General features: G+C 31.3%; 1 long non-coding RNA gene and 1 other non-coding gene across 2 annotated transcripts; one reads left to right on the forward strand and one right to left on the reverse strand.

The window, feature by feature from the left end:
• Positions 1-15,124, forward strand: LOC122142489. Its single transcript, XR_006158638.1, has 3 exons — positions 1-724; positions 12,679-12,967; positions 14,714-15,124. It is a non-coding gene; the product is annotated as an uncharacterized LOC122142489 (long non-coding RNA).
• On the reverse strand, positions 11,072-11,212 carry LOC122142524. Its single transcript, XR_006158655.1, has one exon. It is a non-coding gene; the product is annotated as a U4 spliceosomal RNA (small nuclear RNA).
• Positions 15,125-15,864: the final 740 nt, after the last annotated feature.

A 15,864-nucleotide genomic window follows, 5' to 3' on the forward strand; every position in this document is an offset into this window, starting at 1 on the left:
ATTTCAGACCCTGTGGCATCTGATTATTATATGATTATATAGCTGTGCTCATGTTTTAACTCAAATGTTTTAGTTTGACCATTAACATTATTACAAAACATCATGCTGGTTTTAGCAGATGCTGGATGGCTCTCTGGTGTTTATCTCTTAGGAAGTTTTGGGAAACTCACACATTTAATTGGGGACTAAAGTTTCTGAGGTGTTGCACCCTGTTCTCTAATTTTTAATTTCACTTCCTACAGTCTGTTAATTCTCAGCTTTAACGAGAGCTGAAATAACCCTGATGAGATAATTAATGTGAGTAATTATGGCTCATCAAATAGTACTACTGTCAGAGTGTTAATGAGATGAGGAAAAACCGTTGTACAAACCTGCGGCACTGCGTCCATACATACACAAACAGCATTCTCCACATTCATTATTATGAACTTCAGTTTTAAAAAGTCAGTGTATCAACTGGGCATGCACTATTTTTTTAAATAGATACTTGTGAGATCTGTGTGTTTGTTTTCCTCCCCATGTGCTCTCAGTGACCCCGTCTCTCATTGATTGTGTGATTTGCTTCAGGTGTGTCTTTGTAATTACCCTCGTTACCCCATGCATTTAAGTCCCAGTCTGTGCTGTCTGTCTTTGTCGGGTCTTAATGTTATGTATGTGTGGATTACGTTAAAGGCTGTTACTTTGATCCTCGGTGGTCCCGCCGACACAGTTGTGCCAATATACAGTAAGAATCTTAATTTGGCTAAACAACATTTGAAAAGAGAGATTTATATACAGTAAATGTGATTGAATAATATTATTTTGTACAATAATTGTAATTACATCGCTACAAAATCCTGGGTAGCATTAAATGAATATAAGAATTTTAACTGATTCATAATCAGCTGTCTGCATGAATCAATTCATGAATCAGAGTTCCCAAATAAGAGCACATTTCTTTATTATGCACTATATATTTTCATTGGTTATTGCCATTACAAATATTTTAAACAAATTTCCCCATTTTTTTTTTTTAAATTTAGATGACGTTTGACATCATCTACGCTCACTTAGAATTACTCTTTAAAAACACTAACTCTAGTCTTCTTTTGACTTACTCTTTAAAAACACTAACTTTTCTTCTGGCATTTATTTTTAGTTTAGTTTAGTTTAACAAAATACTATAGAATAACCTTAATATTATCGGTTATTGGCCATAAGGGGAAAAATAATATTGGTTTAAATATCAAAATAATTAATTTATTATTATCGGTTATTGGCCATAAGGGGAAAAATAATATTGGTTTAAATATCAAAATAATTAATTTGGGGGGTTGGGATAATGTTATTTTACCATTATTTGGATACTGTTATAGGACGTATTATTTCTAATTGGCCATCTGGAAAGTGTTCTGTGACTTTGGAGAGTCTAGATGGTGACTCTTTTGTGGATTTGGGGATATATATATATATATATATATATATATTATATTATATATATATATATATATATATATATATATACTGTTGTCTTAACCTGTATGACAATCTTTGAAGAAATTATTGTTCAAAGAGAGAAACTAATTTGCTTTTTTTACATTTTCAGTTGCAAATGAATTTTGATTTTATTTAAATTGATTAAATTTTGATTTTATTTAAATTTTATTTAAATTTTGATTTTAAGTTTTGTTTTATTTAATGATTTTAATTTATTTTATTTCAGCTTTACTGCAATTACAGAAGAAAAGTAATAATTTTAGGTAACAATAACCACACTAATTAGAAAAAGTAACTTGTGGTAGTGACGGCGGTTTTATTCCATCAGGATTTGAAATGATCCAAAGAAATCTAACAGTGGTTTAATCTTTGTGGAGACGTGGTCAAGCGCTGCAGCTATCAGGAGTTACTGTGGTTGGTGGCTAGTGTCTAATCTCTCCTCTCTCTATTTATAAAGGAGTCTGAAGATATGGTTATCTGAACCCCTGAGACGATATACAGTTGATATCACAGTTCAGACGTGATTAGATTTACTTGAAGTTATATTTTTATGGTAATGTTCAAATTTGCATAGTGCAAAAAAAGTAGAAGCTCTCTGTGTTCATTACGAATACAGTAAAATTGGTTCTGGCTTTAATTAGGACCAGAGTGTCTCAGGGGAATCTCTGTATGATAGTACCTATTCTGTGGAGGGCTGTGATTGGCTAAGGGCAGGTGTGCCGCTCTGTGATTGGCTGGAGTGAGCTGTCCGGTGTCTTTGATCAAGCAGCTGCTCTGAATAATCAGAAGCATGTGAATTCCCGCAGCACATTATCTTAAGAGGTGCACCAGCAGGTCGGTGCTCACGCTGCCAGATCACTCGAGCGTCAGACCATCATGTAGTTTCATTAATAACAACTTTATCTCCGCTGATAACTAGCAGCAAATGGAAATTTGCAGTTCGCTTGGCTTGTGTAAAAACCAGCGACGCCTCTACTTGTGCATGGAGTACGATGTGTGCTCTGGCAAATAGATATTAAGTGTTATCACTTAACATTAATGGCATTTATTTTCTCAAACTCTTTTTCATTTTTTTTTTTAAATAAAGACTTTTTCAAATGCATTATTGTTTAATGGTTTGGGGGTCAGTAATTTTTTTTTTTGTTTTTTTTAAAGGGATGGTTGACACTTGTGTGTGTTTATGGGGTGCAGTCTAAAATGCTTTAAAAAAAAAAAAAATGCATTACTTTTCACATAATTTACCTTTATTCTAAACTGCTCTGTCCCTTCTGAACATGCTGATGATTTCCTTCCATAAACTTGTGAATCCTTTAGAATCATTAGAAGACAGAATTGTGATTCATTTATGAATAGAGTTTTACGTGCACCTCTAGTTTTGATGGCATGTAGGCAACAACTCATCTTCTCTAAAGCAGTGCAAGATGGCCCTGGCTCCTTTGTTGCAAGTTCCTGAGGGCAGGGTTTATGTAAATTTCAGGGTTTGTGATGTCACCAACCCAGGAAGTAGCTTGTTGTAGTCCCAACCAGCCGTATTTGTAGGCATTAAACTGCCATAATTTTAAAAGATAATATCTCGGTTTGCATTGAACTTTCAGCGTTGTAACTTTGCAGATATTGTTTATGCTCAAACAGCAACATTTACACACTAACTTTAAAAAAGTGAAATCACAATCAGTCACCCCTTTAAAGTTCATATTTTTATACAGCAAGGGGCATTAAATTGATCAAAGGTGATAATACAGACATTTAAAATGTTATAAAAGATTTCTATTTCAAAGAAATGCTGTTCTTTTGAACAAAACTATTCATCAGCATAACTGTTTTCAGTGCTGATGATAATCAGAAATGTTTCTTGAGCAGCAAATCAGCATATAAGAATGATTTCTGAAGGATCATGTGACACTGAAGACTGGAGTAATGATGCTGAAAATTCAGCTTTGAGCACAGAAATAAATTACATTTCAAAATATATTCAAATTATAGTAATTTCACAAATATTATATTATTTATAATGTATTATGGTTGTTTGATTATATTATATAATTATAAATGATCTTTTATAATGTTATATAATAATGTAATGTAATATATTATATTTACTGAATTTTTATAAAATAATTGCAGACTTGGTGAGCATTAAAAATACTAAGTGTGTCACCATAATCAAGTATATATTACATTTTATTTTGTTTAATGGCACTTTATCAAGTACTATCAAGGCCACTATCCACAAAATCATCACCAACACCAATAACTGTATTAAAATTATTATTATTATTATTATTATTATTATTATTATTATTATTATTTTCATAGGATAAAATGAGCAATATAGCTACTCGGAGTTATATTAAAAAGGCATCTATTTGTATTCTATGTATTTAAAAATGGCACAGTTTTTAATATTTAAAAACCGTGACCCCTAAATTTGGAATGTTACTGTGTACGAATATTCAACTTTTTTTTTTTTTTTTTTTTTTTTTTTATTAGTAAACTTTCTTTCTAAAGAAAACTAAAAAATACTGTGATCATAGCTTAATAAAAAAAAGCATTCATATATTACATTAAGTTTATTAAACAACTTTTGCTATTTGAAAATCTACAGCTAAAGAAAATTAAGCCACCTTTTTAGTTGCAATTTTGTGCTTCTGTGTTGATTAATGCAATCTACTACGATTCCAATTGAATAAAATTTAATCCATAACATTAGCATTGCTTTGTTTGCACACAGCCCAATAATACATCAAACCGCTGCAGACCCCAGCCATTTATGGATTTGATTTCAGCAGACGCCACTGTCAAACGCTGTACTTAAATTTTATTGTTTGGGTAGATGGAGATATAGATGGCTTCAATGTAGAGATGAGGAGGAATATCAGTCCTGGACTCCATCAACAATGAGACGACAGAGCGGAGAAAATCTGCATAAACAACAAAGCACAGCCTCCAGCCATCAGAATCCAATCACAGCCGCTCAGAGGAACAGGAAATGGACGTCTCTGGATTGTGTCTCTTCTCGCTGTCTGTCTGCGTAATGGGATTAAAAGGCCAGATCTGAGCGCTGCCATGCAGTTCTGCTAGAATAAACACCAGAGCTGCAGGAGCTCCTGCTCTTGAGTTTGGACGAGCCAGACACGTTAAGTTAAAATTAAAGCATTAATCTGCAGTTTTCATTTCCCCAGCATCCGTGAAAGCCCACGCTTGCTAGAACAGCACATCTGCCCTTAATAGCTGGAAATCCTTTTCAGTCGCCTGAGTCATGGATGCTGGATTTTCCTCCATTCCGAGTGTTTGGGATCCTCGGAAAAAAGGCCATGAAGAATATTTGTGGCAGATTTTGGTTTCTGTGCCAGAGTTATTATAGTTAACTAAAACCATCAAAAACATTTGTGCAACTACAGTATTTTATCATTATATATAATATATATATATATTTTTTTCAGTTGGTTGCAAAAGCAACATTTCTTATTTTCATTTAATTTAAAGGAATAGTTCATACCAATTTTGGGATGAATTGTTACTTTAACTTGAGATATTAAAACAACTAAAAACTGAAAAGATGATAATAACTATACAGACATTTAGAAACAAACAAACAAAACTAAACAAAAATAAAAACTAAAAAAACTATAAATATAAAAATTAATTCAAAATATGAATAAAAACTGCAATAACACAATGTGTGACTCTTTTCTGAAGCTCTAGAGGTGGCTTGTTAAATAAACTGGGGTCTTTTTCACAGTTTTCTTCAAAAAAAATGTTGTGGATGAGAATCAGCTGAGGTCTCATTTGTGATTTTTATGTTGTGTGTTATTAACATGTTATTAGCCGGCTGGTGTTCATTCACAAGTTTCTCCTGAGAGCTCTTAAAGTTCACTTTGTTTGTTGTGCATCTGTTCTGATGAGGGGACTAGAGCATCTTCAACATGATTACTGTGACATTTACCTTTGTCTTCTGCCGCTGAAATCTTGGCAGCAGGATCCTCACTGGCAAATGTCAGTTTGTGTTATTGTTTACTGGGACTCATCAGCAGGATTCATTTGCCAGTTCAGCCCCAAAGCAAACTGGAAACCTGGTCCAACTAAACACAAGCCTGGTCTGGGAGGCTCAATCTCAGTGATTTTCCTTTGGTTTCACCTCAACAGACAGTGGAGAGAAAGTGTAATTGGTCAGTACATGTGACCCAAAACAGTTTTAATTATTACAATTTTTTTTTCTTTTTTTTTTTTTTAAATATAATGTTGAATGGCTATATTGCTAATTTTAATCTAAGAAATAAAAATAAAAAAACATAATTTAATAAAGGTGTTGGCGTTGTTGATGATTTTGGTAACCGTGCCTTGGATAGTATTTAATGATAAAGATGGCATTTGAGAAAATATGTAAGGTATACTTTATTATGGTATTTTTTTATTTGTTATTACTAATTTAAAATAAGAATTTTATTATGCATAATTAATATGCTTTTATTAGTATTGTATTAATATTTTATATATTATATATATATATTTGTATATAATAAGATTATTTTGTGTGTTATATATTTTATAGTTTTATACATTTTCTATAGTCTCATCTGCTCACAAAGGCTGCATTTATTTGGTCAAAAATATGATAAAATCAGTAAATTTAAATTTAAAATAACGGATTTCTACTTGAATATATTAAAAAAATATAATTTATTCCAGTGATCAAAGCTGAATTTTCAGCATCATTACTCCAGTCTTCAGCGTCACATGATCCTTCAGAAATCATTCTGATATACTGATTTACTGCTCAAACTTTTTTTGGTACTATAATATAATAAAGATATCTTTGTGATATGCTTTATTTACATTAACTTGAAGCTTCAGTATTATTTTTATTTAAATGTAATTATAAATGTAAATGTAATGTATTATAATTATTTAAAAGTGACGTGAAAGTGACATACAGTCAAGTATGGTGACCCATACTCAGAATTTGTGCTCTGCATTTAACCCATCCAAAGTGCACACACACAGCAGTAAACACACACACACCGTGAACACACACCCGGAGCAGTGGGCAGCTATTTATGCTGCGGCACCTGCCTTTATCTTCATATACAATGATGATTAGACATTTAGTCGAATCCTCCAGATCACTTCAGCAATAAAAAATGCCATGACCTTTGACACCACGGGTCAAAGGTCATGGCATGACCGATAGATGCAAAGTGTGGATTTCGACCAACATATTAAGCATTCATGTGAGATAGGGACTGAAAAGCTGATCATTTTTTCTTTTTTGTCTACTGTAAGGACTGTACCTTCTGTATATTTGTGTTGATGGATTTATGTTCTTGTTACATATAATTAAACTGAAGTTTTTCTCTTCCGGGATTCATTATAAAAGCGCTGGCAGAATGAGTTGATTTAATTCTTTATATTTTGACACACATATGCTAATGTGACAGTCCAGTGCTTCAGAATCTCTGTTTCCTTCTATTTCAGCAAATTATTCATGTGTGATATAAATACACATCTACACAGATGGATGTCGACTCTTCCCGAGTGCCTTAGCAACTGGTGTCTCACAATACAAATTTCTCTCAGTTTCTCGCCACCGCAGAGAGCCAAAGATTCACCACAGCGATATTTGTTCAGCTAAATTTGGTTTGACTCCGATGGCACTCATAGAAACCGTCTTAACTGATATTCATCTGTGGCTAAAAAAAATATAATAACTATAAAATCTTTTAACAGAACATAATAGTTTAAAGATTTTGCTCAGATGTTATAGTCTAGATAGTAAACATGCATATATATATAGAGAGAGGGAGACTTTTAATATATATTATAGTTTAATTTTACATATTAATATACTTTTTTATTTTATTGGTATGTATTGAAAATTGCATCAATGTTTTTTTGTTTTTAATTCAGCTTTTAAATTAAATTTAATTTGTTAAAATACTTTAATTTAAAAAATCGCTGTAACTTTTATTGGAGATGTCTAAATTTGGTCCATCAGTTCTTGTTTTCTTTTTAAATGCAGCTTTCAAATTTATTTTTTTATTTTTAAAAACATTTAATCTATTTTATTTTATTTTGTAAAAAAATAAAAAATAATTGAAAATGTAAACTCTTTAAACACTTTTTTTTTTAGATGAAATCTAAAATGGAGGTGTTTGTAGAAATAGCCAACATACGTTGTTTGAGTCAAAATTATACATTTTTCTTTTATACCAAAAATCATTAGGATATTAAGTACTGTAAATATCATGTTCTATGAAGATATTTTGTAAATTTCTTACAATAAATATATCAAAACTTAATTTTTGATTAGTAATATGCATAGCTAAGAACTTCATTTGGACAACTTTAAAGGTTGTTTTATTTTTTTTTAGATTTTTTTGCAACCTCAGATTCCAGATTTTCAAATAGTTGTATCTCGGCCAAATATTGTCTTATCATAACAAACCATACAACAATAGAAATCTGATTTATTCAGCTTTTAGAAGATGGATTACTCTCAATTAGAAAAAAATTGACCCTTGTGACTTGTTTTGTGGTCACATATATTTTTTATTATTTTATTGGTATTGAAAATAGCATGAGTTGTGTAGTACCTTCTGCAAGAGTGTTTTGTGTTTAGTTCAGCTCTCAAATTAATTTTTTATTTGTTAAAATATAGATTTAATCATTTTATTGAAAAAAATATTTGGTCCATCAGTTGTTTTTTTAAAGCGACTTTCAAATTAAATTTGATATATTTTTTTCTTTTTTTATTTTTTAATTTTGTTAAGTAATATTGTAGGTCAAATTATTATTCTTTTTTCATTAAACCTACTTAATATTTTGTAGATACAAAATAAATGTTGAAGGATGTTTGCTTTCTAAAACATTTATTTGTATTATATGATTGATTGATTTGTATGCATTGACAATTGCACTATTGTTGTAGATACAAAAAGGTGTCCAAGGTTACATATCTAAATTTGGTCCATCGTTTTTTTTTAAATGTCCCTTAAAGTACAAAGTGAACCAGGACTGCCACAATGGCTTCTCAACGTCCAGGAAATGTTGCATCTTCACTGAAAAGACGTGGAGATGTGCAGTGCAGTGTGTCAGAAAGGTCTAGTGTGAAAGGATAAAGTAGTAGACGGAAAGATAAAACAGCAGAGATCTTACATCATTATGAAGATCATAACCTCTGATACCCAACCAATCCAACAGACTGTCTTTCCCATCTGCAACAGCACAGAGCTCAAATCCTTCCTGTAATTAAGAGAGAAGATCAAACACATCAGCTCTCGTCTGTCTTTAGAGAAGTTTGTAGATGATTTAAACATGCCAGACAAAAACTACAGGAATGACATTAGTTATTGCTGTCTGAAACCCTATAATAACCCTGCAAAAACTGCAGGATGTTTAATGTAAAAGAAAATAATCCCGTTACACTGCTGCCCTCGTGTGGTGAGGTAGTGTATGTGTGACTCTATAGGATTCTTCGAGAAGCACCCGGCTGCATCCTGCAGATCGAGGCATACCTACTCTGATTGGTTCGATCGTCTTTCATAGACATACATAATAGGAAATGTGTGTGTAGTTAGTGTAGGACGGAGTATGTTGTTTAAAAAGCTAAAAACACTGTGCTGTTTTAAAAAGCCTTCATTATAATGCACAGAAGAAAAAAATGAAACATTAGCCTGTAACTCGCCATTTCCCTGAAATGATTGTTTTGTTAAATTAAACTGATCTTTAGGCTAGCAGACGAACAACTCACTACATTTAATTGATGAATTGGGTTTATTATACACGGTTGGAGGATCAGGTCTTCAGATAGAAGAATGAATTATGAATGAAATAATTTTTGTAAATTTGATTTTCATATCATCAGAGTATGAGAAAGTATTGTTTTAATTTATATAGCATGACGAGACAATTATTGTTATGTATAATTATCTGCAACAGGCTAATATGTCTGCTGTGTGCCATTTCAATTTTTATGAAACTTTAATTTTCTTTACTACATTGCAAAGCATAGACTTTTCCTCCCCTTTATTTCAGGAAAATATGCTGCTCCTCATTCTTTTAAAGTGAAGAAATCAAGAAACGTTTTTTTTCTACCGGTCGTGATGATTCTGAAAGGACATACGTTGCTATAGTAGCATTTTAGTGCAGTTGTCTCACAGCCACTGCGGGCAAATAATGAGATAAACTTTATAAAGTATCATCTATTTATATTAAATTAATATATTAAATTGGTATCTTCTCCGATACCAATTTTGTGACCATTATTGAGCCGATTCTTTTCATTCAGCTGGAATGCTTAACGTGGCTTAGTGCATTAAAAAGGTTTTTTTTTTTTTTTTTTTTAAGACCAAACTCTGTAAACACATTACTAATAGAGTATTCTATTCAAAGACAAGCAGATGAGTCCAGAATACGAATGCAATGCGTTTAATTAGCCTACGTGTTAAGCATTTTCCTCCCATAGAAAACCATTAGACTAAAAGGAAAACGCTTAACGTGGCGTAATGCATTAAAACGTGTTTTAAAAAGAACAAACTCAGTAAACATTTTTAATAAAGCATTCTATTTACAGACGAGCAGGTTATAGGAGGAAAATGCTTAACACGTAATTAAACACATTGTGTTCGTATTCTAGGCTCATATCTGCTTGTCTGTGATTAGAATGCTTTATTAATCATTTGTTTACTGAGTTTGGTCTTTTTAAAACACTGTTTTAATGTATAAAGCCACGTACTTTCACATTAAGCGCTTTAGAATGTCCCAGTGATTCATTTGTGTATTCGACTGGTCCAGAAGATTAAACTTGCAGCAGCTAACATCTCGTGATTCAACAAATCAGAAATAGTCAGACAAGTTAAAAAACAAACAACTGTGCATTATAATGAAGGGTTTGTAAACTGCACAGCGTTTTTAGCTTTTTAAACAACATACTCCGTCCTACACTAACTACGCACACATTTCCTACCACGTATGTCTATGAAAGACGATCGAACCAATCAGAGTAGGTATGGGGCGGGGCGACACGTGCAGCCCCGCCCCAGGTTCAGGCTGATTTACCCCTAAAGGGTGCATTTTAGTACCTTAAAGGTACGTATATTTGACCTAAAATGTACGTTACTACCTTTTGAAAGAAAACAGCCCCAGTGTCTGCTTTTCTACATTTTTTTTCTTAGAGGATATATGGTTTATTGATAGTAAAAGGCTTTTTAATGTTAAAATGTGTCAGATATGATCTCTGTTGTGCTCTATGCTTTGATCTAGCCTATGCAACCTTAAAAAAAATCAACATTTAATAAAACAATAAAATAAAAAAAAATTATGTAATTTAGTAACACAGTTGTATGGAAGTGTGTTTATAATTTATGCTATTTCTTAACCTATGTTCTGTATTATAGATCAGTGATCTGGGCTCTGTCTATTTTGATCATACATAATAGAAAAGGTTCATTATAATATTTGAAAAACAAACAAAACACACTTCGTAACTATAATAGATTAAGTCACCGAAACAAAGCCAGTGCTCTTCAGACAATTCACGCTTGTCATGTACTATGTGGATTTAACTTTTTATTTCTTTTTTTAACAGCAATATCAGTCTCCGTAAAGACCGTCAAAAATTGCCAGTGCCGACTATATTTCAAGTCGTCACGGCGGGGTATTGGGTAAAGTTTTCAATTAGCAATAATCGCGCCTCGGATAAACCTCATAGGCTACGATACTGCCACTGCGCAAAGCTGAAGAAAAGTAACAATACTGTCAGCATTACTCCCGACAAGCCTCGCTTCACAGAGACGGTAAGCAAACGACGCTCACAGCGAGCTGACTGACCGAGAAACGAGGAAACCACGAGTGTGCGGATCAGTCTGGCTCGGTGTTTAAAAATATGCAAATAAGAAAAAAATACTATTTAAAAAAAAAAATAGTTTAACCAACCTTCGCGGTGCATCATGGGAACGTCGTGACGTAGGAGACTCGTACGTGACATCACGGTTACGTAAACGTCATTCTGGTCCACTAAATGTTACCACCGCTAGATGTCAGCAACAGCTTAATTACGAGAAATGTGACACCAAGACAGCAGCGACAAAAATCGATCCAAGTTGATATTATGTAGAAATATCGAATAGCTAGTTTCTATTGTTATTTTATTTATTTTAATGTTCCTCTAATAAGTAATAAAATGTTTAGAAGTGTTTTTTTTTTCTTTTTAATAAAACAGCATTACTAATTAAAACAGTATTTCCTCCCAAGAAACATGCTTGACAGTGTTATTTATTTATTCATTCATTCATTTTTTTCATGAAGAAACATATGGAATATTTCTTAATAAATTGCTTTTTCATTGAAGTTAACACAGCACCTTGGGCGATTGTGTAAAATTACATAAAATGTACCTTTTTTAAAAATGATTTTCATCTTAACCAACAAATTAACCAATATTTTTCTTTTTCATTGTTTGTACAATAATATATTTATTCTGCTTTTTATGCACCTTAATAAACATAAAACAGCATTACTAATTATTTTTAAACAACAAATTAACCAATATTTTTTTTTTTTATTTAAAATGTACCTTTTTTTTTAATATAGATGTGATATTTTTATTAAAATATTATAATATTATATATATATTAATAATAAAATTATTAATATTTATAAATATAGATTAATAATAATAATAAGTATTATTATTATTATTATTATTATTATTATTTTATTTATCAATTCATTTAATCAAGCAGAGTTGGAGTGAGTTGTCAGGATGTCTGTTGTCTGTCACTGTGCTGATGCTGTTTCTACGGCGACTGATTGCCGTGGTGATGTGATGTCAGGCTGAAGTCTTGGCGATCAGCAGAGCGGTCCGTCACGAGGAGGAGTGTTGCTCTCACATTGACCTACATAACCTAAACGATTCGCCCATCCATTCTTTAAACTCATAAATCATTCAGATAAGAACTTACTCAAACCATTCTTTCCTCCTCTGCCAAAAGCATCCTAAGGTTTCCAGGGCTGATAAATGTAGGACCCATCTGTCTTTGATTTATTGTCGAACGCTTTCTCGCTCCACAATGTTTGTCATCGATGTCACTGGACACTTAAATCTCTTTTTAGAGGAGGAAAGCTGTGATGTCAGTGGTATTTGGAGTTTCTGTTACTTACTCGAATGTATTTTTGACCAGTTTTACCTCTGTTTGGGTGCAGGAGGAAGTCTGACGTGATGAAGCGCGCTGAAGTTCACAGCATATGAGAGGCGCCCGAGGGCCCTGTCAGCCCTGCTTTGATTTGGATCCGGATCCTGATCTCAGGGCTGGAAATAGAGATTAACAGATGGCAGTGTATCAGGCTGAGCGGCTGGGCCGGGCCTCACCCACGCCAGACCCGCTGCACTGTGAAAACACTGGGGGTTTCGCACCGTGCCCACACGAGAGCTGCAGGATTGAAGCAGAAACATTCCTCATGTCACGGAAGGATTCCAGAACTCCACAGCAAAGTACTGAACTACCTAAAGCTATAACGTTTCTTACTATAGTTAAGTTATTTATTAATATTAAAAAGAAATATGAGGAAAATATAAATGTTATGGAGTCTGGTTTAATGTTTTTTTTTCATATTATTATTAAATATTAGTAGTAGCAGTAAGTGTTACATAATAAAGTTATTATTATTAATTTTGTTGTTATTAATCTGTTACGCATTGATATTATAAAACAAATATAAAATAATAGTTGGTGTTATATAATAAATTTATTATTATTTTTTTTTTTTTTATTTATTTGTTATATTATTACAATCATTACTATTCATATTATATTGATAGATTACAATTATAGTTTTTTGATAGATTACAGTCTAGCGGAAAAACTGTAAACTGATTATTGAAATCTTTTTAGGAAGCAATGTTGTTTTTATATTGCAGTTGTAATTTGGGCATTTTATTATAATGAAAGTTTATTGAAGTTTTATTGTGTCAATGAGTTACATGAATGAACTTTGTTATTATATTATTGCTTGTGGGCGAAGCTAAATGAAACATTCTTCATGTATTTTCTTTTTGCATGGTGGTTGTATAGAGTAAAAGATTTTAATCAGTGTCATTTCATTATCAACCTTGTAAGTTTTATCAACAAGTTTATCAATATTGTGTTACAGTTTTCTTACTACAAAATATTCTGGTGCCAAAAAAATTTTGTAAAAATACTTTTTTTTACTTTTGTTTGTATTGTTGTTTTTATGTTATTTTTTATATTTATTGATATTGTTATTTTATATTTTTATAATTTTTTTTATTAATATGTTATATGGTTAAAGTTTATTTTAAATTAAGTTTTTTATTATTATACAAATTAAATATTAATTTATAAAATTAATACTAAAATATAAGATATTAAATATTATTGCTATATTCTATATATTAATATTGTTTAAATATTAATATTATAAAAAAATAAAACTATATAGTTTTTATTATTATAATCACCATCAAATTAAATATTGATTATATAGAATTAGTCTAAAATATAAGATATTTAAGATTATTTAGTATTAAGTTTTATTTTTATAATAGAATTAGTCTAAAATATAAGATATTACTATTAAGTTACATATTAATATTATAAAAAAAATTATATTTTTATGAACTATTAATATATTAAAGTATACTAATTTAAAAATTACTTGTAATGTCTATTAGGATATAAAAGTATAAAATAAATTACTTGTAATGTCTATTAGGTGGTATTATAAAATAAATATAAATAGTTAATATTATAAAACTAAAAATATTTATATAGAGCATTTATATTGCACTATATGGAGCAAAATTTATTATTTTTTATTATTTGTACTAATGAATATCAAAAACGTATTTATAAAATAAATATAAAATAAAATATTAGAATTATTTTTGTTATCAATAAGTGACGATATTCTGATAATATAATATAATTACATGATAATTTTTTTAGTTCACTGAAATGTAACAAGAATGCATGAGAACTGAAAGAAACAACAGTAATCACAGGAGATGAGATCAAAGCAAAACCCCAGTGCAAGGTATTAGACTCTATATACAAATGAAGACTACGAACGATGAAAATGAAGATGCTTTTGTTGACTTTGATCAAAGTGATGACAACAGCCTAGTTATCTATGAGTGCGAGTGTCTGTCAATTCTGTGAACTTGAGATCATTACTAAGAAATAACTCTGCCATTTCCGTCTCGGCTTCCCAAACACAGGTTATTTATGTATGAGCCGGCGTGAAGTCTTGCATTAGTTCTGGGTGAATAAGGAAGCAGAATTGAATCAGGTTGAGTGGAGGAGTGAATATCTGTCTCATCATCTCTCACTCCACTGAGTCAGAAAGCGACACAACTCCACACAACTCTCAAACACAAACGGCCGACGAACAAAACCAACAGATGCAAGTGTGGACGCATGAACGGAGCTGATCTCAAAGCGCACAGGTGGGCATACCTGCGCAACACAATTAGCACATGCAGCTGGTCAAAAGCAAGATCTGAGTCTTCAAACACACACACAAATGTCTTCAAACTGTCTGTTGGGGATACACTGTGTTTTTTGTCTAAACTGTCAGCCATTATGAAATTTACCATTGTTATTAACTTACAAAAATCACACAGTAAGAAAAATCATTCTATGGGTTTGTAAATAGGGTTAAATGTTCAATTCAATTCAAGTTTATTTGTTTAGCACTTTTTACGATACAAATCATTGCAAAGCAACTTTAGAGAAAATTAAGTTTCTACAATATTTAGTAGTAGCTTATCAGTGATGACTGTCAGTTTATGTGCATACGGCAGAAATGTTCGGAAAAATCAATAAAAGACGTAAACAATGTTCTGCGTTAATATGAAGGAATTTTCTGTATTTATTTTTAGAGGTGTTTTACCTGTATTCATAAATTTTGGACTTTATTGCGTAAATGTCTATAAAATTTATGAATAATGTCCTGGAATTTTTTTTACTAGTAATTAAACTTAAAAAATGCTAAATGTAAAATAAATCATCTAAATTAACTGGTTTTATTGAAGACAAAAATATTTTTAATATCACTGAATCAACCCAAAATTAATTCATAATTAATTATGAAAACTAGTGGCTCTTTATGGTAACACTTGCAGATTATGAAAGATTACAAATAGCCTAGAGAGAATACTAAATAAATCCAATCTGATGCAAATCCAGTTTGTTGTGTGTCTAAATAATTTCATATGTAGTAGCCTATTTATTAACCTGATAACTCATCTTTGTTCAGTGAAACTATTTGGCTATTTATTTTTTTAGATATTACTTAATTTTTTTGTGTGCTGTTTGCATTTACTCATTTTTAATGGTTGACTCTTAAACAGCTAATACTAATTCTTTC

The sequence above is a fragment of the Cyprinus carpio genome, chromosome B25, assembly GCF_018340385.1.
Source record: "Cyprinus carpio isolate SPL01 chromosome B25, ASM1834038v1, whole genome shotgun sequence".
Taxonomy (NCBI): Eukaryota; Metazoa; Chordata; class Actinopteri; order Cypriniformes; family Cyprinidae; genus Cyprinus; species Cyprinus carpio.